This window comes from Bos javanicus, chromosome 4, assembly GCF_032452875.1.
Source record: "Bos javanicus breed banteng chromosome 4, ARS-OSU_banteng_1.0, whole genome shotgun sequence".
NCBI lineage: Eukaryota > Metazoa > Chordata > Mammalia > Artiodactyla > Bovidae > Bos > Bos javanicus.
Genome location: NC_083871.1, coordinates 64,888,025 through 64,914,305, shown reverse-complemented (window position 1 = coordinate 64,914,305; position 26,281 = coordinate 64,888,025). Strand labels below are relative to the sequence as shown.

The following is a 26,281-nucleotide window of genomic DNA, read 5'->3' as shown; positions in this document are numbered from 1 at the left end:
TTGACTTACAGCATTGTGTTAGTTTCAGATGTACTGCAAAGTGATTCAGTTATATATTTGTATATATAAAATATGTATTTCAGATTTTCCACAGGTATTAAATAGGACAGATGACCTAGAAGATCACTGTCTGCCCTAGCCAAGCCACCAGCAGGGCACAAAGGCTCAGACAAACAAGGAGGTCCTCAGACTTGGGGCACAGGTCAACCACGCAGCCACGACTACCAGAGCTACTCCCTAAACACCTCAGAGTGCACAGGTGCACACACACAGACACACACATACACAGACACACACACACCCAATACGTGGCTTGGACATGCAGTGCCATCGCTGATATGTCCAGCACCATAAATCACTGCATCATTACCAGCTGCCTGCAGGCTGAACAGATCAAATGCCTCCAGTAAATAAAACTAGCACACAAGAACATACTATAGAGCACAGGAAACTACACTCAACAATTTGTAATAACCTATAAGGGAAAAGACTCTGAAATATATATTTTATATAAACATATATATAACTGAATCACTTTGCAGTACATCTGAAACTAACACAATGCTGTAAGTCAACTACACTTCAATAATAAGTAAATAAATACATAATCTTAAATGTAAAAAAAAAAAAAAAAGATAACCAGAAGTAAAAAGCTAGCACAAGATATCATTCCTTTGGGCAAGGAACTTGGATGCCCGCTAGAATGAGCTTCTCACAGCAGAGCCCACATTTCATACAATTTCCCTCCAGCCCAGAACAGGGCCAGCACATAGGCTGCTAAGTGAGGGGCTGGTAAATGAGTGGAGGAAGCCAGGACTGGCAGTGAAGTCACAGAGGCCCCTGGATGGACACAGGCCAAGTAGCCAGGGACCCTCCTCCTCCGTGACACCTAAGAGCTTTGCTAGCAACCAGTTAAAGGTTTACTCTTAATCTAGCAATTTATATTTACTTTCTAAAATGAATGCAAGTTTGGGAACCACTGGGGGCCACAGATTGGAGGCAAATGTATTCTGCTTGGCAAGCAGTGTTTAAAAGTAAATGATCTGAATTCCCTTGGGAGCAGTTCACCACAGTGACATGAATTGCTACTGCTCACCTCAGGTCCGGTTCCCTCCAGCTGCCTACCTGAGACATGGGTATGCGCTAGGACTTTCAAACCCAGCATGGCAAAGCAAAATGTTCCTTCCCAAAATCTGCTCTCTCCCACTCTCAGTCAATGGCGCCACTCCCCACTACCTTCCTCCCTCCAGGACAGAAATGGTCTCCTTCCTTCCCATTGCCCTTCCATCAACAAATCCTTACCTCCAAAATACACCCTAACTCATAGCTCCTCTCCTAAAACTCTGGTCTGAGCATCCAGAGACCCTCACCTGGATGACCCTAACACATTCCCAGGGTCTCCTGCTCCGCCTGGCAGCCAACCCATAGACCATACTGCCTCCCCGCTTAGAACCCTCAATGCTTCTCACTGTGTGCAAATCGCTGCCTACAAACCCTCCCTGATCTGACCTCATCTCCTCCCATCTGCTGGCCGACAGCTCTTGCTACCCTGGCCACCTTTCTCTCTCTCAAACTCACTGAACACATTCCCAAGCCTTTTCACTTCCTTTTCCTGTTTGGAATGTAATAAGGTTTCTTATTAACAGTAGCAGCAACCCCTGCAGACCCCTTCACGGGCCTTCCAGGTGCCAGTCTAAGCACATATGAGTGCTAACTCAGTCAATCCTCTGAACCACCTTGGGAGGTTGGGCTATGGTTACCCCACTTTACAGATGGGGTAACTGAGGCACAGAGAGGTCAGGTGACCTGCCCACGCCATAGCGCTGGTAAACAGTAGAGCTGGATTCATAACTAGGCGGTCTAGTTCCAAGGTCTTTCTCTATAAATCTCATCTCCTTCACAGCAGCCTCCTCATTTTCCAGGTCTCAACCCAAATGGCGTGTCCTAGAGGCCTTCCCTGATCACCACCCTCTCATCTCAAGTACCTCTCAGGACTATCTGGAATGAACACATCTCTCCATCACAAAACCTAAAACAAGAGGATACAAACTTTCTGAAAGCAGCTCCCAGCAGTCTTATTCTCTGTACCCCAGAACGCAGAAGAACCCTTCAACAATCCCTGCACAAGGTCCCCCTCAACAAATATGAACCAACCTACTGGCCTATAGAGAGGACTGCTGACCTCAAAATTACTCAAACAATGCTCAGAGGGAAAACTAAACCCACGGGAGGATAAAAAAGATGACATTTGAAGTAGACAACTCACCCACGATCCTCCACCTGATTCGTATGATCCTTTATAATGTTTTCTTGACTTCTTGGACCTTTGCATATGAATCAAATGTTTTTCTATCACAGACATGATCTTATGCTAGTTTTAAAAATCAATCCAATTGTTGAGTTTGTGGCCAATTACCTGTCTAGCACTTCTGGGTTACCTTGGTGGATTTCTCCATTCCAAGGCTCTAATTGGTTAGTGGTTCAGCTGGTAAAGAATCCATGTGCAATGCAGGAGACCCCAGTCCAATTCCTGGGTCAGGGAGATCCCCTAGAGAAGGGAACGGCTACCTGCTCCAGTATTCTGACCTGGAGAATTCCATGGACTATATAGCCCATGGGGTCACAAAGAGTCAGACACGACTGAGCAACTTTCACTTAGGAAATGTATCTTAAAAGAAAAATTATAGTCATGTTCAGGCCACTATTGATATTACTAGATGAGATGCCCCTCACCCAACCAGTTATTAATTCCTGCTCTGTGTCCATAAATATACATTTTCCTCTATTATTCAAGTTCAATCAGAGCAACAAACAAAATTTCAACTAAGGATGAAATCTCCCACAATTATGGGATGGACTTATGTAGTTAACATCAGGATATGGTCATTTAAATCTAAAGGCTCCTCTATACTGGAAACCATCTCATCCTCTGTCATCTGAGATGGTTTCCAGTATAGAGGAGGCTTTAGATTTAAATGACCATATGACAGAGGATGAGACAGTTGGATGGCATTACCAAATCGATGGGACATGAATTTGAGCAAGCTCCAGGAGCTGGTGATGAACAGGGAAGCCTAGTGTGCTATAGTCCATGGGGTCGCAAAGAGTTGGACACGACTGAGCAACTGAACTGAACTGATACTGGAAACAAATCATATCAAGGATAATCAGGGTTTTCCTGGTGGCTCAGACAGTAGAAAAAAAATCTGCCTGCAATGCGAGAGGCCCAGGTTTGATCCCTAGGTCAGGAAGATCCCTGGAGAAGGGAATGGCAACCCACTCCAGTATTCTTGCCTGGAGAATTCCATGGACAGTCTTGCAGGCTACCACCCATGGAGTCACAGAGTCGGACACGACTGAGTGACTGTTGCTTTTCATTACCTCGTTTATGTACCTGCCTGCATCCCGAAGGCATCTGAGCTTTTAATCCTCCGTCTTGTCCCATTTTCTAAATATAATCTGTGGTCTCCCCACAGCCTGATCTCCAGGAGAGAGTCCATGCCTGACTGCTGAGGCCGCAGCCATCCTTCCACATCCTTGCCTACCAGCCATCCTGAGCCCTCTACCCACGGGGTCCACTCTGGGCACTTGCCTATTGATGCCTTTATTCACACTCTTCTCTTGACTTTCATGTCCTTCCCCATCAAAGCTGTATATTGTTATTTATATACAATATAAATATTGTATATACATTTATATACTTATTTAACTTACATGCAGAGTACATCATGAGAAACTCTGGGCTGGAAGAAGCACAAGCTGGAATCAAGATTGCCGGGAGAAATATCAATAACCTCAGAGATGCAGATGACACCACCCTTATGGCAGAAAGTAAAGAGGAACTAAAAAGCCTCTTGATGAAAATGAAAGAGGAGAGTGAAAAAGTTGGCTTAAAACTCAACATTCAGAAAACTAAAATCATGGCATCCAGTCCCATCACTTCATGGCAAATAGATGGGGAAACAGCAGAAAGACTGTCAGACTTTCTTTTTTGGGGCTCCAAAATCACTGCTTCTCCAAGTAAGAATACTGGAGTGGGTTGCCATGCCCTCCTCCAGGGGATCTTCCCAACCCAAGGATCAAACCATGTGTACTACATGTAACCTGCACTGGCAGGCAGGTTCTTTACCACTAGCACCACCTGGGAAGCCCATGCTAAAATGGGTGAGCTACCCAGCACCATCTCATCATGAGATGAGATGCCCAATAAAAGCCAGACGATAGTATTCGTATTATTTCCTTTGGGTTTATTTTTCCAATAACGTGTGTTCTATGAAAGTAGGAACACTGTCTTAATTCCCTCTCTATCCTCACTGCTTAGCATGTACATGACACACAGATCTCAACCATTGTCTGCTGCAGAAATGGGTGAACGGTGTCTTTGGATTCTGGAGTCAGATGCTCTGGGATCTTAGGAAGTCAAAACCTCACTGTGGTCCTTTCGTTTTACCATTAACAAGGGGAGAAACTGAGAGATGGACAAAACTATGTGCTCAGCACCTTTAATCTTATGTTAGAAAAACTGACTCACAAAAAAAATGTGGGGGAGGACCCACCTCTGGTCCCTGGGAGGAGGCAGAGAAGGACAAGCTGTAGATGGGGGAAACTCCCAGGGACCTGGGCACTGGTGGCCAACTTTATCATTTAAGAGAAAACTATTAAAATATACCACAATCTATGGGTGAACCAGAAAGACAGGAAGCATTATCCATTTCTCAAAGAGTGCCAGTCCTCATCTGGCGGTTCCTGGTTGGATTTGTTCAATTTGTACAGCCTCCCCACTAAGAGGACACATTCCAACTAAATCATGTTAAGGGGAGGTGAGGCGGCCTCGGCGCTTCTGGAATGCACATTGCAAATCTTCAGGGTGCATTCCTGATGCTTTCTTCTGTTTCCCTTTGTAGTTTTCACATAAGCGCATCTTTTTCTTCCAAGCACAACCATGGTCGCATCCCCTGGGGCATCTCCTGACTACCTGGAGGACCGCAGCATCTTTCATTTTCTCTCTCACAGCTTCTTCTGCTAATGAGCTTGGAGTCTGATTGCTAAGGACTGTGATGAGTGCTGTGACAGAAAAGTCCAGGGTACTCCCATACAGAGTGAGGTTGCAGTGGTAGGGGTGTGTATCCTTGACTGGGGAGAACAGCGTTGTCTGAGGAAATTGAATTGAAGCTCAGAATGAGATTTGAAAAAACACTGCCTTGGAGCTTCCAACATCCTGTCAGCTGGCCCTTGCACAGAGCCCGACAGACATGAACCGCGTCTGAAAGGCCAGGGACATGCAGTCAATGGAGACAGTTTTTTCTACTCACTTTGGGCAACTGTGTGTGAGCAAAGCTGTACGAGGACAGCGACTTTCATGTGCTTGCAGACTCTGATGTCCACTGTAGCTTATCACTCACAACAAAGGGCAGCAACAGAGCTCTGCGTTTAGACTTCCAGGGCCTGGTCTGAATTCCAGTCTCTCTCTGCCTGGCCCTGACTCCCTTATTCAGCCTGAGTCTGAGCTGGTTCTCCAAGAAAATGGCTTTTAAATAACAGAAAACCTGTCCTTCCTTCTTCACACTGTTGTTTCAAGAAAGGGCTCGATGAGCAACCTTATAAGTAAACACTGTAACCTATGAAGTGAAGAAGACATCAGCATAATTTGTGGTCACACTGAAATTTTATATCTCAACTAACACAAATCTTTTACAACCCTAGACAAACACTGTGACCTCTTTATTTATTCCCAGGTGCTACATTTGAGCCTACCCCAAATTGATATGCTGAAGCCCTAATGTGATGATATTTGGAGGTGAGGGCTTTGGGAGGCAATTGGGTCATGAGGGTAGAGCCCCCATAAGGGGATTAGTCCTTATAAAAACATAGCTGTCTACCAGCAAGGAATTGGGCCCTCACTAAGAATTGGGCCTGATGGTGTTTTGATCTTGGACTTTCCAGCCTCCACAACTGTGAGAAACAAACACTTATGGTTTAAGCCACTCAGTTTATGATCTTTTGGTTACAGAAGCCCAAGTGGACTAAAATGCCAGAGTTTGCATTTAAGATAACCTAGTAGCAGATATGATTTGTACAATAAAGAGAAATGCACTCAGGTAGGAAGATGAAGTGGACTGCGATGCAATTTCAGATGAGATGATCAAGTGGAGCTCTGATGAGGACCTCTGAGCAGACACCCACCTGAAGTGGGGATATCCAGGGAAAAGCATGGCAGGCTGAGGGGGCAGCTAGTGCAAAGGCTCTGAGGCGGGACATGATGGAGTGGCGAGAAGGCACATTGCAGGGCCCAGCACAAAATAAGCCCACACTAAACAGGAGCTACTGTGATTCAGATTAGCATTCTCACTGCTGCCAAAATAGCCAGCTTCCACTCGTGGATACATCAAAGCTAAGGAAGCCCAATACATCACGACACTTAACTAGTTCGAATCTTTCCAAATCACAACATCCAATCAGAACTCCTCTCTGGGGGCTCCTTTAATGCTGCTACAAAAAGCAGCCACACATGGGCAGAGGCCATGAAGAATTAGTACTTACACAGGAGGGTGGAAAATTCACTCTGTTTCATCCTTTGGTTTTGTTGTTGTTGCTGTTGTTTTTATTTTTTGATATGGACCATTTTTAAAGTCTTCGTCGAATCTATTACAATATTGCCTCTGTTTATATTCTGGTTTTTTGGTTGTGAGACATGCAGGATCTTAGCTCCCCAACCAGGGATCAAACTCATACCCGCCGCCACCGCCCCCCTACCCTGCCAACCCCGTGGGGGCTGCTGCTGCTGCTGCTAAGTCGCTTCAGTCGTGTCCAACTCTGTGTGACCCCATAGACAGCAGCTCACCAGACTCCCCTGTCCCTGGGATTCTCCAGGCAAGAACACTGGAGTGGATTGCCATTTCCTTCTCCAATGCATGAAAGTGAAAAATGAAAGTGAAGTCGCTCAGTCATGTCCAACCCTTAGTGACCCTATGGACTGCAGCCTACCAGGCTCCTCTGTCCATGGGAGTTTCTAGGCAAGATTACTGGGGTGGGGTGCCATCGCCTTCTCTGTAATTAGATCCTACTGCCTCCATATTTGCCTTCTACCTCTCCCCAGACACACACACCTCCTGAGGAAAGGAGGTCTCCCCTAGCAACGGATCATACAGTCACTCAGCTCACGTTTGCTGAGCCCCTAGTGGGTGCTCAGCTCTGGGCGGGGCTTGGAAAAGGGAACTGCAGTAAGGTGAGATCTTTGCTCTTGAGGAGCTCAGTATTTGGTCAGGGGTCGGGGGGTGGGGGGTGGGGGCTGGAGGAAAAAATGGTGAAAATAATAATAGCCCAGTTGAAGAAGCACCAAGGAGGTCCTCAGTACAAAGTGCTGGGAGCACAGTGGAGGGAATATCCTCAGGGAAGCCCACCCTTTGTACCTCACTCAGACTATATGAGGTCCCCTCATCGTATGTTCTTACTGTACCCACTTCCTTTCCTTTCTTTCATGGCATTTATGAAATCTGTAATGGATTCAGGATTTGCAGAAGTAATGCCCGTCTCCCCTGATAGACTGTGGGTTCCATGAGGCAGGAGACCTCGTCTATCTTGTTCACATTTATATTCTCACAGCTGGCATGGGACAGGGACACAGAAAGACCCTGTCAATAAATGAATGTGACTGAACACCAGGACACTTGATTTCATTGGGGAAATATGATATTAGCCTCTAAGACAGCTCCCAATGAGCCTCACCTCCTAATGCTCACACCCTCATGTGCCCTGTTCTCGCAGAGTCGGTACTAACCCACTGACCAATGTGACTAACAAAATACTGGGAAAGGCATGGTGTGTGGCTTCCAAGTCCTCGTCATAGAAAAACTGATACTCACACCTTGGACGGCCTCTCTAGGGAAACCAAGCAGCCCTGTGGGGAGGTTCACATGATAAAGAACTGAGGCTTCCCACCAAAGCCAACATCAACTTGGCAGTCATACAAGTGGCCACACTGAAGCAGATCCTCCAGTCCTCATCAAGACTTCAGATGAATGCAGCGACCTCATGAAAGAGCCTGAGCTAAAACCCACCTAGCCAATCTGATTCTTGACCCACAGAACTATGTGAGATGATATGTGTTCATGGTTGCTTTCAGCTACTAAGCTGCAGGACCATTTGTTACTCAGCAACAGATAACTGATACAGAAAAGGACTAGAGAACCTTCAGAGAATAGGCTTTTGAAGAACAAGGAGGATTTCACCATGCCCAGAAGAGACACACACTATATTTCCTGCAGAGACAAAAAGAAAAAAGTAAGGAAAGGCATGGAGATTTTGTGTTTGGGAAATGGGAGAGCATCTCAGATGATGGGAGTGCAAGCATCTCAGGAATGATAGTGAAAAGGGAGGTTAAGGCTGGGGCCTGACAATCGTTGAATATTATTCTAAAAGGTCTGAACTCTTTAGAGGCAGAAATAGCAATTACTTTGTTGCCCCTGTTCAGTCATCTCTGTCTCTTGCTAAGTCATCTCTGTCTCTTTGCAATCCCATTGACTGCAGCATGCTAGGTTTCTCTGTCCTTCACTATCTCTCAGAATTTGCTCAGACTCATGTCTATTGGGTCAGTGATGCCATCCAACCATCTCCTCCTCTGTTGCCTCCTTCTCCTCATGTCCTTAATCTTTCCCAGCATCAGGGCCTTTTCCAGTGAGTCAGCTCTTCGCATCAGGTGGCCAAAGTATTGGAGTTTTAGCTTCAGCATCAGTCCTTCCAATGAACATTCAGGGTTGATTTCCTTTAGGACTGACTGGTTTGATCTCCTTGCTGTACAATGGCCTCTCAAGAGTCTGTTCCAGTACCATAGTTCAAAAACATCAGCTCTTCTGTGCTCAGCCTTTTGTAAGTAATTACTTACATCTTACAAATGAAGCAACTGAAGTTCAGAAAGATTAAGGAATTTGTCCAAATGTACCTGCCTTCCTTTTGCATACTGGCATGGATGACAACAGGGCTAGCTCTCTTCCTCTTCTCAAAAAGACACTAATTCTATCATGGGAGCTATACTCTCATGACCTCTCAAAGGCCCCACCTCCAAATCCTATCACATCCACTGATGCATGTGAATTCGTGGGGAGCAGGGACAAAAGTGGCAATCCTGAAACTCCAATGCAGGAGAAACTAACACCAGAGGCGGTGCTCTTTCCAACACCTCTGTGTTGGGAGAGCTCCCTGACTCCAGCCATGGCAGCCTCCACCCCAGGTCCCCTGCCTCAGGGGGTGACCAGTGCTTCTGCCCTGCCTGCCAGGAGGAGGAGGACTAGGTATGAACAGCCTGTGTGTCTCTGCTCACCCCATCCACAGGGAGGGTTCTCCAGGGTGTCCCCAAGCCAGGCAAGAATTCTCACAGCCCATTTCGCTCTTCCTTTCTAGCCCTGGGTCTCCTGAGCCTTCCCACTGCCTTGCAACCATGACACACCACTCTATACCCTAGATAATCACCCTGCCACTGGGGGCTCTCCCTCCCTCCTGCAGGGCAAACCGAAGCAACATTCCAAGGCATCTTGGAATGAACTCCCAAGACAGAACCAGAAGCTGAGGCAAACTGAGAGAATGTGATTCCAACTCCCAAACCCACCTTGGAAACACTAAGTTACCACCTGCTGCTCTTTTTTTTGGAGAGTGCGGCCTTTCTCCCAGGAAGATTATTCCTGGAAAAACAAAAGATAAATTTATATTTCCAGAGCAACCACTCTGTATGAGCCCAGGACTTTGTACACAATTCTATCCTCACCACTACCCTATGAGGCAGACATCATATCCCCTTTTTCCAGATAAGCAAAATTCCAAAGAGACTGAGGAACTTACCCAAGGGCACAGACAGCTGAGGTGTACAGCTGGCCAGGCTGTGTACTGTACAACTCTAGGGAACACAAGCCACATCACAGTCTGTAGATTTATACATCTGTCATGAAAATTTTTCAGCAGAAAGTGACTTCAGATGCGGTATCTTTCTCCAGTTTGTACAAGGGTACATAGGAGCCAGCAATGGTTCTACAAGATAACCACCACCCTGCCAGTATGTGGGGATTTGACCTTATGTATGTCTGACTCCATGGCCCTTGCTCTTTCCCCTGGATGAGCATAAGGAGTCTATACCTTCCTTAGGATAACTCCAAGCATTGTCAAAGGTTCTTCATAGTTCAATAGGCAGAAATGGGATAACAGACTTCTAGACAATCTCAGATGGAAAAGATGTTGGCAATCAATAATTTACCTCAAAACTTTCCCTCTGCATTGAAAGAATACAAGGCTCAGAGAGGGGAACTTCCCTGGTGGGCCAGTGGATAAGAAGCCGCCTGCCAACGCAGGGGACACGGGTTCCATCCCTGGTCCAAGAAGATTCCACACGCCACAGGGCAATTAAGCCCATGCAGCACAACTATTGAGCCCATGGGCTCTAGAGTACGTGCTCTGCAATAAGAGAAAGCACCACAGTGAGAAGGCTGAGCACCACAACTAGAGAATAAGCCCCGCTTGCCCCAACTAAGGAAAAGCCCACGTGCAGCCAAAAATAACTAAATACACAGGCCCAGAGAGGGGAAGCGAGCTGCCCAAGATCACACAGCTGGGTGTGGCACAGCTGGGACTTGCATCTTTTATAACTAAAGGCAGGTCCAGTCCTGATATAAAGTACAACCACAGATGATCAGAACTAGATTACCTAGGACAGAGTATCCATTTTCTGCATCAGAATCACTTTTTCAGTTGTAGGTGGAGGCAGCAAGTGAGGGGTTTTAGGGAGAATCCCCTAGCAAACAACTCTCTGAAGTCCAAGCTTAAGGACAAAGGAGGTTTGGGGGAAGGGGGAGCTGAAAGGGCCACACCTCCGAAGGCTCTCCAGGAGAGGCAAGAAGTATGTCCCTCTGTAGGCCTGTCAGGTCCTGGGAGGGAAACGGTTGCTAAGTGGAAGCTTCTAGGCCCTCCCCAGTGGCTGTCAGGGCGGTCGGCGTCCACCTTGAAGGGAGGACTCAGACTCGGCACAGGCCTCCCTGGGAGACCCTGAAAACTATCCCCAAGCAGCAACTCAATTCTGTCTGGGCTCCAGCCAGGGTGACAGGAGCCAAGGGAGAAAGAACACAGGGAGGAAATCCGAGCACTTAATTTGCTATTCCGTGGAAGATGCCAATTAAAACGCTTCACCCTCCTGAAGCTGCTTTCGGCCCTGCTCCTGTTGGCGCCTCATTAACAGCCCTTTCCAGACGCCTAAGAGTCACCCAGCTTCCTTCCCAGACAACAGAGCCCAGACATCCCCACAGTAGGCTAAAAGGCACAATGGCCTTAAAGACCTCTAGAAACACCAAGCCTCCCAGGACACTGAAGCTTAGAGGAGCAGGTTGACCTGCTTAAAATCACTCAACTGGTCCTTCCTGGCTCAAGAGCAGTCATGAGATGACATTTTAGACATCACTGAACATGATCACACACACTTTCCGTGAGCCTGGTCCATCCATTTTCTGCTTGAATCCCTGACACTGACCCTGTGCACAGCTGGTTAGGAACCAGGCAGGAGGAAGATCCAGGACTGCAGATTCCCAGGTTCCACACCCTGCACACAGCCTGGGAGAGAAAAGACTGGTGAGTTACCTGCAAATTGGTGCTGGAAGAAGCTTTTATGTATAACTACTAGAAGAAGGGTCTAGTGACCACTAACAGTTCTCTCTGTATAGCTGTCTTCCAGTTTAGCCCTCTTTCATTACACTTGACAGTCCAATTTCTATAAATGAGGAAAACCAGCTTCTCTCTTCACAGGAGCAAAGTAAATCTTAAAGCCAGCAGATGGAAATAACTATTTAAAAGAGAAACACATGGAAAAAGTATGGGAAATTTTAATATTTTCTTGTTACTAACATGAACATTCACACAGGTGAAATAATACTAAAAAAAAAACCACCAGAGACAATAGCAGTTAGTAAACTGGAAAGCAAAAATGTACTTTTTATGATACAGCTTAAACAAATTATGCTTATCACAGAAGTGTAAGAATAATATTAGAGGATCTACTAATCTTATGATTTTGCATACTAAGAAATTATAGAAGAAAACAAAAACATCATATCCATAGATGTAGGAAGAGTCTTTGAAAAAAATCAGAGAATACTTATTCATGAATGAAAAAACACAATAAACAAGGTTCTACTATACAACACAAGAAACTATATTCAATATCCTGAGATAAACCAAAATGAAAAAAAGAATGTAAAATAAGAATGCATATATGTATAATTAAGTCACTTTGTTGTACAGCAGAAATTAACACAACACTATAAATCAACTATACTTTTCTTTTTCAAAGAATAAAAGAGCATACACCAAAAAAAAACCAAGACAAAAAGGATGATCCAGCAATTCCACTCTGAGGTATATAACCCAAAGAACTGAAAGCCAGGATTCAGAGGGATATTTGTATACCAATGTTCACAGTAGCATTATTTACAATTGACAAAAAATGGAAATAACCCAAATGTCCATCAACAGACAAATGAATAAACAAAATGCAGTACATCCATATAGGAACATTTTTCACTCATAAAAAGGAATGGAATTCTGATACCTGCTACAAAATGTGCATACCTTGAAAGCATTATGCTAAGTAATATAAGCCAGGCAGAGAAAGACAAATGTTGTATGACTCTACTTATACCAGATACCTAGAATGGGCAAATCCACAGAGATGGAAAGCAGAACAGATGTTACCAGGGAGTGGGGGGAGTAGGGATTGGGGAGTTATTATATAATGGGTACAATTTCTGCATGGGATGATGAAAGAGTTCTGGAAATAAATGATGGTGATGCTTGTACAACATTGGGAATGTACTTAATGCCACTAAGTTATAAACTTAAAAATGGTTAAAATGGTAAATTTTATATTATTTTACCACAATTTTTAAAAACCCTATAGTAGGAAAAGAAACACACAATTAAAAACTGGGCAAAAACACAGTCACTTCACCAAAAAGAATATACAATAGGCTTAAAAAGCACATAAAAAGATGATCAACGTGATTAGCCATTAGAGAAGTACAAATTAAAACCATAATAAGATATCACTACACACTTCTGAGGACAAATAAGATGGCTAAAGTAAAAATTGACAATATGAAGTGCTAGTGAAGATTCAGAATGACTGGAACTCTCAAACATGGTGCAAATGCAAAATGGTAGAGTCACCCTGGAAAATACCCTGGCACTTTTTTACAAAGTTACACATACACTTAGGTATCTACCTAAATGAAAATTTAGGTCACACAAAAACCTGTATACAAATGTTTGTGGCAGCTTTATTCATAATCATCAAAAACCAAAAACAACCCAAATGCCCTTCAGAGAGTAAACGGACAAACAGACTGTGGTACATTCATACAATGGGATACTATTCAGCCACACAAAAGGAGCAAGCTTCTGATATCTGCAACTTGGATGAATCTCACAGGCCCCCATGAAAGAAGCCAGTCTCAAAGGTTATAACTGTAAGATTCCAATCATGTACTGGATGCTTGGGGCTGGTGCACTGGGATAACCCAGAGGGATGGTATGGGGAGGGAGGGGGGAGGGGGGTTCCGGTTGGGGAACACGTGTACACCCATGGCGGATTCATGTTGATGTATGGCAAAACCAATACAATATTGTAAAGTAATTAACCTCCAATTAAAATAAATAAATTTATATTAAAAAAAAAAGATTCCAATCATGTATCATTCTTGAAAAGAAGAAAATTATAGTGGCAGAGATTAGTGATTGCCAGAGGTTAAAAGTAGAGAGAGGGTCTAAGTACAAAAGAATAGCATGAGGGAGCTTTGGGGGGTTGATAAAACTGTTCTATAAACTCACTGGTGGTGATTATACAAATCTAAGCATAGGTTAATACACCAGAAAAAATGTTACATTAATTTAAAAAATAAAATTCAAAACAAAACAAAAATCAGCAAACTAAAAATAAAAGGATACTTCCTTAATCTCATAAAGAAAATCTATCAGAAAACTATAGCAAACATTCTTCTTAGTGGTGAAAAATGAGAAAAATTTCTTTGAAAATCAGGAATGAAATAAGGATACCCACTATCACCACTTCTGCTCAACTAGGAGTCCTAACCAGCAGAGGTTACAATTGTTTTACCTAGGAAATACAAGAGAATTCAGAGACAAATAATTGAATTAACAAAAGAGTTAAACAAAGTTGCTGAATTTAAGGTTAATAATAAGAATCTATACATATTTGCTTTCTTTATGCCAGCAATGTACAATTAGGAAGTGTAATTTTTCAAATGATATTCATTACAACAGCAATAAAATTTACAAAGTGCCAAGAAATAAATCTAGCTGAACCATCAAGATCATTACAGAGAAAATTACAAAGCTTTATTAAAAGATATTAAAGAAAGCTAGACCTTTGCCATATTCATGAAGAGGAAGACTCAACAGCATAAAGATGTCAATTCTCTCCAAATAAAAGTATACATTTTAACTGAATAAGTATTTGCAAAGCATTCAGTACAGTGGCTGGCACATAATACGTGACAAATAACTGTTGTTGAAGAAATAAATCAAAATTTCAACAAAGTTTTTCATGGAACTTGACAAGCTTGTTCTAAAAATTTTTAAGGCAGTAAAATGGTCTAAAAATAGCCAAAGCAATCTTGAAGAACAGAGGTGGGAAGGATAATTCTCATTCTATTAGACATTAGCATTTAATTATGAAGCCATTAAGAATGTTTTCATTAGCCTCAGAGTAGACACACAGACTAATGGAACATGATAAGGAGTCCTGGAATATTTGCTATATATGAAAACTTGATATATAACAGAAAAGGCATTATAAATTCATGGATGCTGGAACTGTTCATTACCCTTAACTGGAGAAGAAATAAAGTCCTGATTCACACCATGTACAACTCTCAACTCAAGGCAGAATAAAGACCTATATGCAAAAAGCAAAACTTTTAAAATAAAGTATAATTAACGTATCCTCGGGATAGGAAAGGATTTCTTAAGCAACAGACTATTATTCAGCCACTAAAAAATAAAATCTTGCCATTTGTGACAATATGGATGGATCCAGAGTTTATTTTGCTGAGTTAAATGAGTCAGACAAAGAAAGACAAATACCATATGATTTTTGTATTTGTGGAATCAAAAACACAAAACAAATGTAAGGCTGCCAGAAGCGAAGGAGGTCAGGAATGGTAGAAATTATGTGAAAGGGATTAAGAGTTACAGACCTCCAGTTACAAAATAAATAAGCCATGGGGATGTAATATACAGCATAAGAAATATGGTCTACACTTTCTAACACCATACACAAAAATAAACTCAAAATGGATTAAAGATCTAAACGTAAGACCAGAAACTATAAAACTCCTAGAGGAGAACATAAGCAAAACACTCTTCGACATACATCACAGCAGGATCCTCTATGACCCACCTCCCAGAATATTGGAAATAAAAGCAAAAATAAACAAATGGGACCTAATTAACCTTAAAAGCTTCTGCACATCAAAGGAAACTATTAGCAAGGTGAAAAGACAGCCTTCAGAATGGGAGAAAATAATAGCAAATGAAGCAACCGACAAACAACTAATCTCAAAAATATACAAGCAACTCCTACAGCTCAACTCCAGAAAAATAAATGACCCAATCAAAAAAGGGGCCAAAGAACTAAATAGACATTTCTCCAAAGAAGACATACAGATGGCTAACAAACACATGAAAAGATGCTCAACATCACTCATTATCAGAGAAATGCAAATCAAAACCACTATGAGGTACCATTTCACACCAGTCAGAATGGCTGCGATCCAAAAGTCTACAAATAATAAATGCTGGAGAGGGTGTGGAGAAAAGGGAACCTTCTTACACTGTTGGTGGGAATGCAAACTAGTACAGCCACTATGGAGAACAGTGTGGAGATTCCTTAAAAAACTGGAAATAGAACTGCCTTATGATCCAGCAATCCCACTGCTGGGCATACACACTGAGGAAACCAGAAGGGAAAGAGACACATGTACCCCAATGTTCATCGCAGCACTGTTTATAATAGCCAGGACATGGAAGCAACCTAGATGTCCATCAGCAGATGAATGGATAAGAAAGCTGTGGTACATATACACAATGGAGTATTACTCAGCCATTAAAAAGAATACATTTGAATCAGTTCTAATGAGGTGGATGAAACTGGAGCCTATTATACAGAGTGAAGTAAGCCAGAAGGAAAAACACCAATACAGTATACTAACGCATATATATGGAATTTAGAAAGATGGTAACAATAACCCGGTGTACGAGACAGCAAAAGAGACACTGATGTATAGAACAGTCTTATGGACTCTGTGGGAGAGGGAGAGGGTGGGAAAATTTGGGAGAATGGCATTGAAACATGTAAAATATCATGTAAGAAACGAGTTGCCAGTCCAGGTTCGATGCACGATACTGGATGCTTGGGGCTAGTGCACTGGGACGACCCAGAGGGATGGTATGGGGAGGGAGGAGGGAGGAGGGTTCAGGATGGGGAACACATGTTATACCTGTGGTGGATTCATTTTGATATTTGGCAAAACTAATACAATTATGTAAAGTTTAAAAATAAAATAAAATTAAAAAAAAAAAAGAAATTAAAAAAAAAAGAAATATGGTCTATAATGTAGTAATTTTGTTCAGGAACAGACGGTTACTAGACTTATTGTGGTGATCATTTCATAATGAATGCAAATGTCAAATCCCTATGTAGAACACCTGAAGAGAACATAATACTATATGTCAACTATATTTCAATTGAAAAAAAAAAAAGAAAACTGAGTCAGCATGTATAAAAATTATGTTGAGAAATTTTCCTACCAAGAAGATCCAAGATATGGGGCAATCACTGGAAGAGAATCCAATGCACACAGGATTTGTTTCTTTCTTTTTAAGGTAGACACTACTAAAGCATGCTTGTGTGCTGGTGAGAATGACCCAGTAGAAAAAGAAAAATTGATGAAGAAATGGAGGACAATAATCATGAGCAAAGATCCTGCAAAGGTGAGAAGACATAAGGTCTACCTACACAGGTGGGATATTGGCCTCAGACCCAGCCCATGTAGCACACGGGGAGAAACAGGAAGTGCAGGATATAAATGCAGACTATATGAGCACAGACAAAGGAAGGATTCAAGACATGGCAATGGGAGCATCCGGAAGTTCTCTTCAGCTGCTTCTCTCAGGGAAATAAGTAGCAATGTCATCAGCAGAGAAAGAAGAGGAAACAGAATGAAAATTTTGAGGAGAGAGGAGAGTATATCAAACATAGTCTCCCAAGAGACTTCTCTGGTGGTCCAGTGGTTAAGAATCTGCCTTTCAATGCAGGCGATGTGGGTTCAGCCCCTGGTCGGGGAACTGATATCCCACAGACTAAAGGGCAACTAAGCCCATGCACCGCAACTAAAGATCCACAACAAAGACCCAGCACAGCGAAAATAAAAAATAAAACAGTTGTCTCTCAAAGTAGGAGAGGGTATTAAGATTTACCAGGAAGAACAAGGGTCCGATACGGGATTCATGGTCATGAATTTTTTATTGAGGTATAACTGTATAATATTATATAAGTTTCAGGTATACAACTGAGTGATTTGCAATTTTTAAAAGTCATATTCCACTTGAAGTGATTATCAGATATTGGCTACATTTCCTGTGCCATCCTTATAGTTTATTATGCACACTGTAGTTTGTGTTATATTTCCTAATCTCCTACTCCTAACCCCTGCCTCATCCCTCTCCTCACTGGTAAACAACTAGCTTATTCCCTATATCCATAAGTCTATTTCATTTTCTTAATGCTTACTAGTTTATTTTTTAGATTCCATATACAAGTGACATAATACAGTATCTGTCATTCTCTGTCTGACCTTTTACTGAGCATAATATACCCTCCAAGTCCATCTCAAGGTCATCAATTTTTAAATGAGACAGTAAGCCTAGTGATGTTTTTCTCAGCCACATTTCAGCTGTCAGAGAGTAGACAGAGAGTTGGTGGCTTACCTGGCTATCAGGTTTGTGCCAGGCAAGTCAAACAGTAAGCAGAAATGGTATGCACAGGAGCAATTGTGATGGTGGCACATGGAAACCAGATGGGTAAGAAGGGAACTGATGACCTGACAGTGAAAACAAAGTAGGTCTGATAGTTTGGAGTTGCCATGAGGTTGAATAATTGTTGTAGGTGGGCTTCTAGAAGGAATGACAAGGAAGGAAAGGGTCCATCAGCAAGTGGGATATTGTTAATGAGATTATGGAGGGAGTGGTTGGAGAATACAATGATTGGTAACTACAAAGTCTGGGGTATGCTCAAGGGAATGAGTGGCTAAGAAAAGACAAGAGTGTTCCAGGTGAGAAAGTAAATTAATAGAAAGCAAGGATCATCTGCTTGGTATTGGTATACTGAAACCACCAAATACTGTGACAAGAGTGGTGAATCAGGTATAAGTCTTCAAGGAATGACTGGACAGGGTTTACAGACAATTATAACGAGGAAGAGTGGTAGATGGTACCAACTGAGGCAGGAACTTCAAAAGACCTGGGGCTTCTCAGGAGGAAAGAAAACAGCCTGACGTGGCCGTGAAGAATAAGAAGTTCACATGCTCGCCTCTGAGCCTGGTGGGCATGGGAGAATAAAACCGCCAGAGGAAGCAGTGTCCTCAGAAGACGGCCCAGTTTAAGTTGGAGAAAAAAAATGTAAAGTAGCCATTCAGAGAAACTATTGAGGACGCGAGATTTTACTGATAAGACAATGCGAGTTCCACAGGGCCCCGTGGAAGGTTTAAGGGAACAGGGAAAAGAGCAAATTTGAGTCCAATTAAAAGATACAAGAGTGATGTGGAGATGAGTGTCTGGGAGATGGTGATGGGTGATCCAGGGTCTTGACTTCCTGGAGTGCCTGATACAAATGAGTTACTCCCAACAGACAACTTGCAGAGATGGTGTCTTGGGCAGATTGGGGTAGGAAAGGGGGACTGCCGGGAGCCGGCATATTGCATATTGAGTGCCTATTGCATATTGCATATTGAGTGCAGCACTTTCCACAGCATCATCTTTCAGGATCTGGAATAGCTCAACTGGAATTCTAACACTGCTGGGAGCCAGCGTGAGGAACTCCGCCCATGACAAAGGTCATGAGGAAGGAGGCTCGGCATACGCAAAGGCGGGATCGAGCCTCAGGAGTCCCCCTGGAAATTCTCAAGCATTTACACCCAAAACCAGAGTCTGCCTACTTTCTGCTTTGTGCGTTCACCTACACCTCTGACTTTACCGGGGGCTGTCCCCCACTACCTCTCTCTGAAAAAAAGAGTTAGCTTACAGCTCCAGTTAATTATTCCTGGGTGTGACAGTGTTTAACCTACAAACTCCCTTGGAAATCCTCTAGCCTGCCTGAATAGGTTTTTCCGGCCACATGTGATTGTTCAGAGCCTCCCAACTGTGAGAGGCATGAGATGTTCTAAACTGTCTAAATACAGATTCCTTTGAGCAGTTAAAAGATTGATTAGAAATTGTATTGGTGAGGGGTTTTTCACTTGTTGGGCCAATGTTTGCTGTTAAGTCTCCATATCCCTTACCTGCTGTGTCCCTGGCAGTGTATTGATTAATATAATTGGTGTAAATAGTAGCTTTAATGTTTGTAACCTGGGACCCTTGAGTTAATTCTTTTTCTTGTTATAGCCCACCACACCTTTGCTCTGTAGGAATGCAACTTTATCTAATGCTTTTGGAGGGTGGCGCTTGACTTATCACCTTTAGAGAAAAATAAGTTTTCTGAAGAAAGGGTCTTAAAATGTTAACAGGCCTCCGGGCCAGAAGATGATGCAAATCACCTAAGCTTTTGCATATGATAAGTTTGCGGGAAGAAAGCCTGGCTTGCTGCATGACTCTACCCCTTCCCCCATTATCCTCTATGCATAACTTAAGGTATAAAAACTACTTTGGAAAATAAAGTGCGGGCCTTGTTCACCGAAACTTGGTCTCACCATGTCGTTCTTTCTCTTACCTTCTGGCTGAATTATTCAGCCTCTTTTCTCCACTGAATTTCCTCACTGAGCTATCCTTATTCCATTACTCTTTATATCCTTAAGTAAAGTTTAATTAAGCAGTTGTTTCCTGATCCTCGCCGACGCCGTCCCCGCTTCGAATTCCCTGGATCCACCGGGGCTGGACCCCGGCCGGGGACAATTAGGAGGAGGGAGAGTGAGGCTTGTGTGGACCACATGGGCATGAAAACACTCTTGCACAATTAACACATGAATGAAGTACTTTTTTAGGGAGATGGTTCCAAGACAGTTTTTCACAAATTAACACTGTAAAAGGCAGCTCCACACACAGGCAGTACCAGTCTTCCTGGGTTGATAAGCACAGACTATTTACAAGCCAGGGAGAACAGGGAACACTCGGATTAGTCTTTTGAGCCTTAAAGATCAGCAGCTTGGCATGATGTTTCTGAGTGGGAGGAAGTTGATGACATTAATTTAAAACAGAATGTGGAAACTGTCTGTGGTTTTCAATGAGTCACACTTTCCTTGACCACCTGTCATGGGAACTGGCTCTGGGTGGACTCAACATGATTCAAACTGCACATTAAAAACAGCAAAATAAAGTCTTCTACCATCACACAGATCAGCAGAAAAGTCAGGTCTTCAAGAACATTGTGGTTGGGGCAAGAGTTGGTGACAGTGGGGCCTGGAAAAGTCCTTCTAACAATTGACAGCTGAAGGTAAGAGGCAGCAGCCTGGGTTCAAACCTGCCTGGAAGTCATTCCTCCAAGCTTCAGTTCCCCTGTATGATGTCTACATTTGACAGCAGTTGTGAAGAGAAAACTCTATTGGGCTTTTAGGACTCAATCAGTGCTAATTTCCCTTATCACCTTCTTTCCCAGAAAGAAACACTAAAATCTGGGACATACAGACGTGAGTAAAAGGACAAGGAAATACGAGTATTTCTCATAGGGAAGCACACTTAACCACTAGAGTTTCTGAACTGGCAGTAGAATGAAGCACGTCTCAAAAGCCTTCAAGATGACGATTTATGTGTCAGTGGGTTTCCAAGGAGATAGATTTTACAAAAGCTACTATGAGACTCACTTCCTTACAAAACCAAGATAATATAACGCTCCTGCTCTTCAGGAGCTTTTTCTACATTCTGACAAATGATGGAAATGTAGGAGGAAGAGGCCTAGCATCAGGATACAAAGACTGCACCCCCACACCTGATTTGTGGAATTAATGAATGAATGCTATGATTTTTCTTCATGCAGAGAAAGACGGATGTGTAAAAGTGGCCACATGTGGCCCCAGGCAGGAGCACAGAGGCAACGGGGACAAGAAGTAGTGGTTGATAATGAAAGAGAAGGCAAGAGCCCAGATTCATTCTTAAATCTTTCAGTGCACTCAAACACCATGCAGCCATACAGCCAGAATCATATGTGGAAGCTGGCCTCCCAAGCACACTCAATATTCCAAAACCTATTGCCCTGTCCTGGCCAGTCCTGTATTGAAGCAGCATTCTGACAGCAGGTGTCTGTGAGTCCTAACATTGAACACTGAAAATAGAATTGACTTTAGTTCTTTTTCCTTACTGGGTGTTCACTATTTCCATCTAATCACGGCTCCCTCAGTCTGGGGCACTGTTTCCCAATGCAGTTCTATGGAATACCAACACCATAAGACAGGCCATGTGGGAAGGGTGCCTTCCCACCAAACAGACCTAAACTAAAGACTTGGACTCTGCAAAAGCAAGGAGCCTCTGCCTTCTTTCATCCCACAAATAAACAGTAAGAATGCAAAGATTCTTTGAAAGATGCTAGCTTCGAAAGAGGAACAGACAAGGTGTGGTAGGACTTCAGAAGAGGGGAAAGTTGACAATTTTGCTGAACCGAGAATATTCTTAGAAGGAGGCACCGTGAAGACCAGCTCCGTTTCAAGGCTCCTCTTTGTTTGTCATATGAGTAACTAGGGCCACTAACCAACCTCACTGTGAGAATAGGTACTTTATACCCGTTCCTTAAAACTACCGTTTTTTTCCCCATAAATCCATGGGTTGAGAAATACCACATGAATTATAAGACTGTGTGGGTTAGTGTTATTAGTGGGAATAAAACAAATATTTCTCAGTGTGTCATCATCCTACCTCTTGGAATCACACAAGAAAATAAAATGCACATTCTCAGGCCCACCCAGACTTTTTGGATCAGAATTAAGGGGATGGTGTCCTGGGAATCTACATTGTAAACAATCTTCCCCCACATGATTCTGATTCATGATTATTTATGTCCGAAAACTATTGAACCTGAGATTTCCAGAACTATTAAGAGTTCACAATACAACAGTGTAAATCAACTATAGTTCAATTTTTTAAAAAAATCATTAAAAAAAGACTTCACAAAGGATTTTGAGGCAAGACAAGACTTGTGCATCTATTTTTTTCTAATTTGCTTACCAGGTAAGAGTATTACATAATTTTTAATTTTTTAAGGTATTTGATTTTAAAAATAAACCCCTAAATAAAGACCTAAATTAAAAAAAAAAAAAGACACCAAGAACAGAAACTGATAGCACCGAATTCACAGTAACAAGAAAGGAAGCCTAAGAAAGGAAGGCGTCAGTTACACACTGGAACATTAACACCGTTCAGGAAACTGCCTTGACAACAGCCAGGATTCTTACAGTCCCACCAGCAGGGATGCCTCCAGGCGGGAGCAAGGACGCTCAGCTGGTCACAACTTGACAAGAGGAGCATTAAAAGCATACATTTTTCAATGGAAACTCTAATCTCACCAAGCACACTTCCAAAGGTCACTCGGCTTTGCACATAAACTGTCAAACTGAGGGCTTCCCCGGTGGCTCAGAAGGTAAAGAATCTGCCTGCGATGTGGAAGATCCAGGTTCGATCCCTGAGTCAGGAAGATCCCCTGGAGAAGGAAATGGCTACCACTCCAGTATCCTTGCCTGGAAAATCCCATGGCCAGCTACAGTCCATGGGGTCGCAAAGAGTCAGACATGACTGAGCAAACAACACCTTCAACCTCTTTGAGCAAAGACTCCTGTTGGAGCAGCACCGGGTGTTCTGTCCGTGTCGGCTCACAGGACCCTGGGAAAGCCCTGCAAGGCAGGCCCTCTCCCTTCATGCTGTGGGATGGAGTCAAGCTTGCACAACCAGTGGGTGGCAAGGCAGGAGCCAGCCAAGGCTGGAGGGGACCCAAAGGCCACACACTCTCCCTTGCCAAGTGTGCTGCCCAGGAGAAAAAGCACTGGCCACAACACAAGACTTCTCATGCCCTTGGAAGTTAAATTTCTCCGGGTAAATAAAGCAACTGGTGGGAGTTGTGGTAACTCTGTCCTGGCATTGCCACCCAGTCAGGCCCAAGCTAAAAGACAGACAGCCCCTCTCCTGGCTTATCTTTAGCTGAAACAACAAAACCTCTAAGATCCCTTCCAATCCTGAAATACTTTGCATTTATAAAATAATTATGCATTATAATAAGCTCCTTGGTTGTGCAAAGCTAATCCTAAGTCTATTTGTGAAGAAAGCAGAATTCATTTCTGTGAGCTCTGTTGCCTAAAGCCATTTTCTGTCCTTCATCCAGCCAGACCCGTTCCACTCCCCCCTTGTACCCCCACCTCCTCCCAACCCTGCCCTGCTCTCTGCTCACAGCCAATGAGAGCCCACTGAGCATTGTGTGCTCCTGTGTTCTCTTCTAAGTGCATCAGACATAGACTCAGATTCATGATGAAAGAAGGGCTTTGCCTCCTGAGAGGCGGGTCAGAGGTGAGAGCAGGGGATGGGGTATATACCCCAAGGTCAACTATCACTAGATAATGCCAAGAACACCTGGGTGTTCAGAACTCCTGCAGGAAATACAACCCTAATTTGCTGTTGGCCATACTATTCAATCCCTGGGTCAGGAAGATCCCATGAGTAGGAAATGGCAACCCACCCCAGTATTCTTGCCTGGAAAATTCCACGGACAGAGGACTCTGACAGGCTGCAGTCTGTGGGGTGGCAAAGAGTTGGACCCAACTGAGTACACACATTCCATGTTTATGTATTTGGAATCTTCTTAGAACTCAGTGAAGCTGCTGCGACTAAGTCATGTCAGTCATGTCCGACCCTGGGCGACCCCATAGATGGCAGCCCACCAGGCTCCCGTCCCTGGGATTCTCCAGGCAAGAACACTGGAGTGGGTTGCCATTTCCTTCTCCAATGCATCAAAGTGAAAAGTGAAAGGGAAGTCGCTCAGTCGTGTCTGACTCTGCGACCCCAGGGACTGCAGCCTACCAGGCTCCCGTCCCTGGGATTTTCCAGGCAAGAGTACTGGAGTGGGTCGCCAGTGCCTAGAACTCAGAGAAGCAGCACTTGGCAAAAGTGAGCCAGTGGTACAGGAACATGGAAATACATAACTTCTAGGAAGTCCTCTAATTGACGAATTCAAGAAATATCTATTACAAGAGGCAGGGAGGCATGTTTGTGCAGAACAAGGGCTCTGGAGTCCAAGAGATGAGCGGTCAAAGCCTGGCTGTCCTAATTACCAGCTGTGTGACCTTAGGCGGGTTAATGTCTCAAAGCTTCAGCTCCCTCAGGTGTAAATGAGTTTCCTGACAGTGTCTCCCTCTAAAGACTGTTACAAAAACAAAATGAGATAACTCATGTTAACAACGTATTGTCACAATGCAATGTCACACAGCACTTAAGAAGTCAAGAAACGATGGCTCTAATTTTTATCCAATACAGTGGGTGCCTCTCTGTGCCAAGCACAATACTGTGTTGAGGCTGGGGGTATAAAACACAGTGCCCCACCTTCAAGAGGCACTCAGTGGGAGAGACAGAGAAACAGATAATGATAACCTTAGAGGTTCAGTAATGGAAGTACGGAAGTTAGTGTTGTGTGGAGATCTAGGAGGAGGGCACTAACCTCCCTGAGAAAGTCAAGGAAGCCTCCACAAAAGAGGCGACCCTTGAACCTATAAAGGAGAAGTAGGAGTTAATAGATGAAAAAAGAGTTCGGCATGTGCAAAGGCCAAGAAGGGTGTATGAGTGTGGCATGATTGGGAATGACTAGCAGGGGACAAATATGAGGGCTTGGGAGCCAAGGGCCTTGTTGGCCAAGCTCAGGATTTTTTATTTATTTCCTGTCTCTCCAAACAATGTCAGCTCTATGGTAGTAGAGAGGGTGACCAAGGAGATGCGACAGTGGAAATGGAGAGGAGAGAATGGATTTCACAGACATTTCCAAAGATGAATTGCCTCAACTCAATAAATAACTGAATATACTATATGGGTATGTTCATGGGCTGGCTGTTAGTTGAAGTAAGACACGTTGCCATGTAGAACAGGTTTGGGTGGCCCAGGTGAGAGTTTAAAAGATTCTTAGTTGGACTTCCCTGGTGGTTCAGTGGCTCAGTATCTGTTTGCCAATGCAGGGGACCTGTGTTCAATGCCTGGCCCAGAAGACTCCACATGCCGAGGGGCAACTAATCCCATGTGCTACAACTACTGAGCCCACACACCTACAGTCCATGCTCTGCAAACCAGAGAAGTCTCCGCAATGAGATGCCCATGAAGGAGTGCTACGTCGCTTCAGTCATGTCCACCTCTTTGCGACCCCATGGACTGTAGCCTGCCAGGCTCCTCTATCTATGGGATTCTCCAGGCAACAATACTGGCATGGGTTGCCATACCCTCCTCCAAGGGATCTTTCTGACCTAGGGATTGAACCCCATGCACCACAATTAAAGAGTAGTCTCCCACCCCACAACTAGAGAAAGCCCACCCACAGCAACAAAGAACCAGTGCAGCCAAAAATAAATAAATAAAAACTTTCAAAAGATACTTAGTTAACATAGTATATGTTGCTTTTGAGGTCCCTGGAGGATGTATAAACAGAATCAAATAACAATGGGACATATGAGTCTGTGGTTTGATATAGACAATGAGGGGCTCTATACAGAAACTATTGCAATGGGTAAGGTTCTCAAGGAAAAGAATTTAGTACTGAAGGGAAGACCAAATCTTCTTCAAATCAATACCATAGTCATTGAATACCCAGAGTGTGACAATCAATGGACCAGAAATACGTACAAACCAGAATCTGGCCTTAAACAAGCTTAAAATCCAGCAGGGGAGTCAAGAGATAAACGTATGGAGAATGAAAACAGCATGCAAAATTGAAACAACAGCTTGACTCAGCCCCAGAAGGGATTTCCCAGGACCTAGAAGAAAGTCTGCCCAGTGAACTACATAGACACACTGC

At 43.5% G+C, this 26,281-nt stretch overlaps 1 protein-coding gene across 4 annotated transcripts in view; it reads right to left on the bottom strand.

Moving 5' to 3' along the window:
• Positions 1-26,281, bottom strand: part of PDE1C (phosphodiesterase 1C) — a 541,449-nt gene that overhangs the window by 468,349 nt on the left and 46,819 nt on the right. The gene's annotated exons all lie outside the window — the stretch shown is intronic.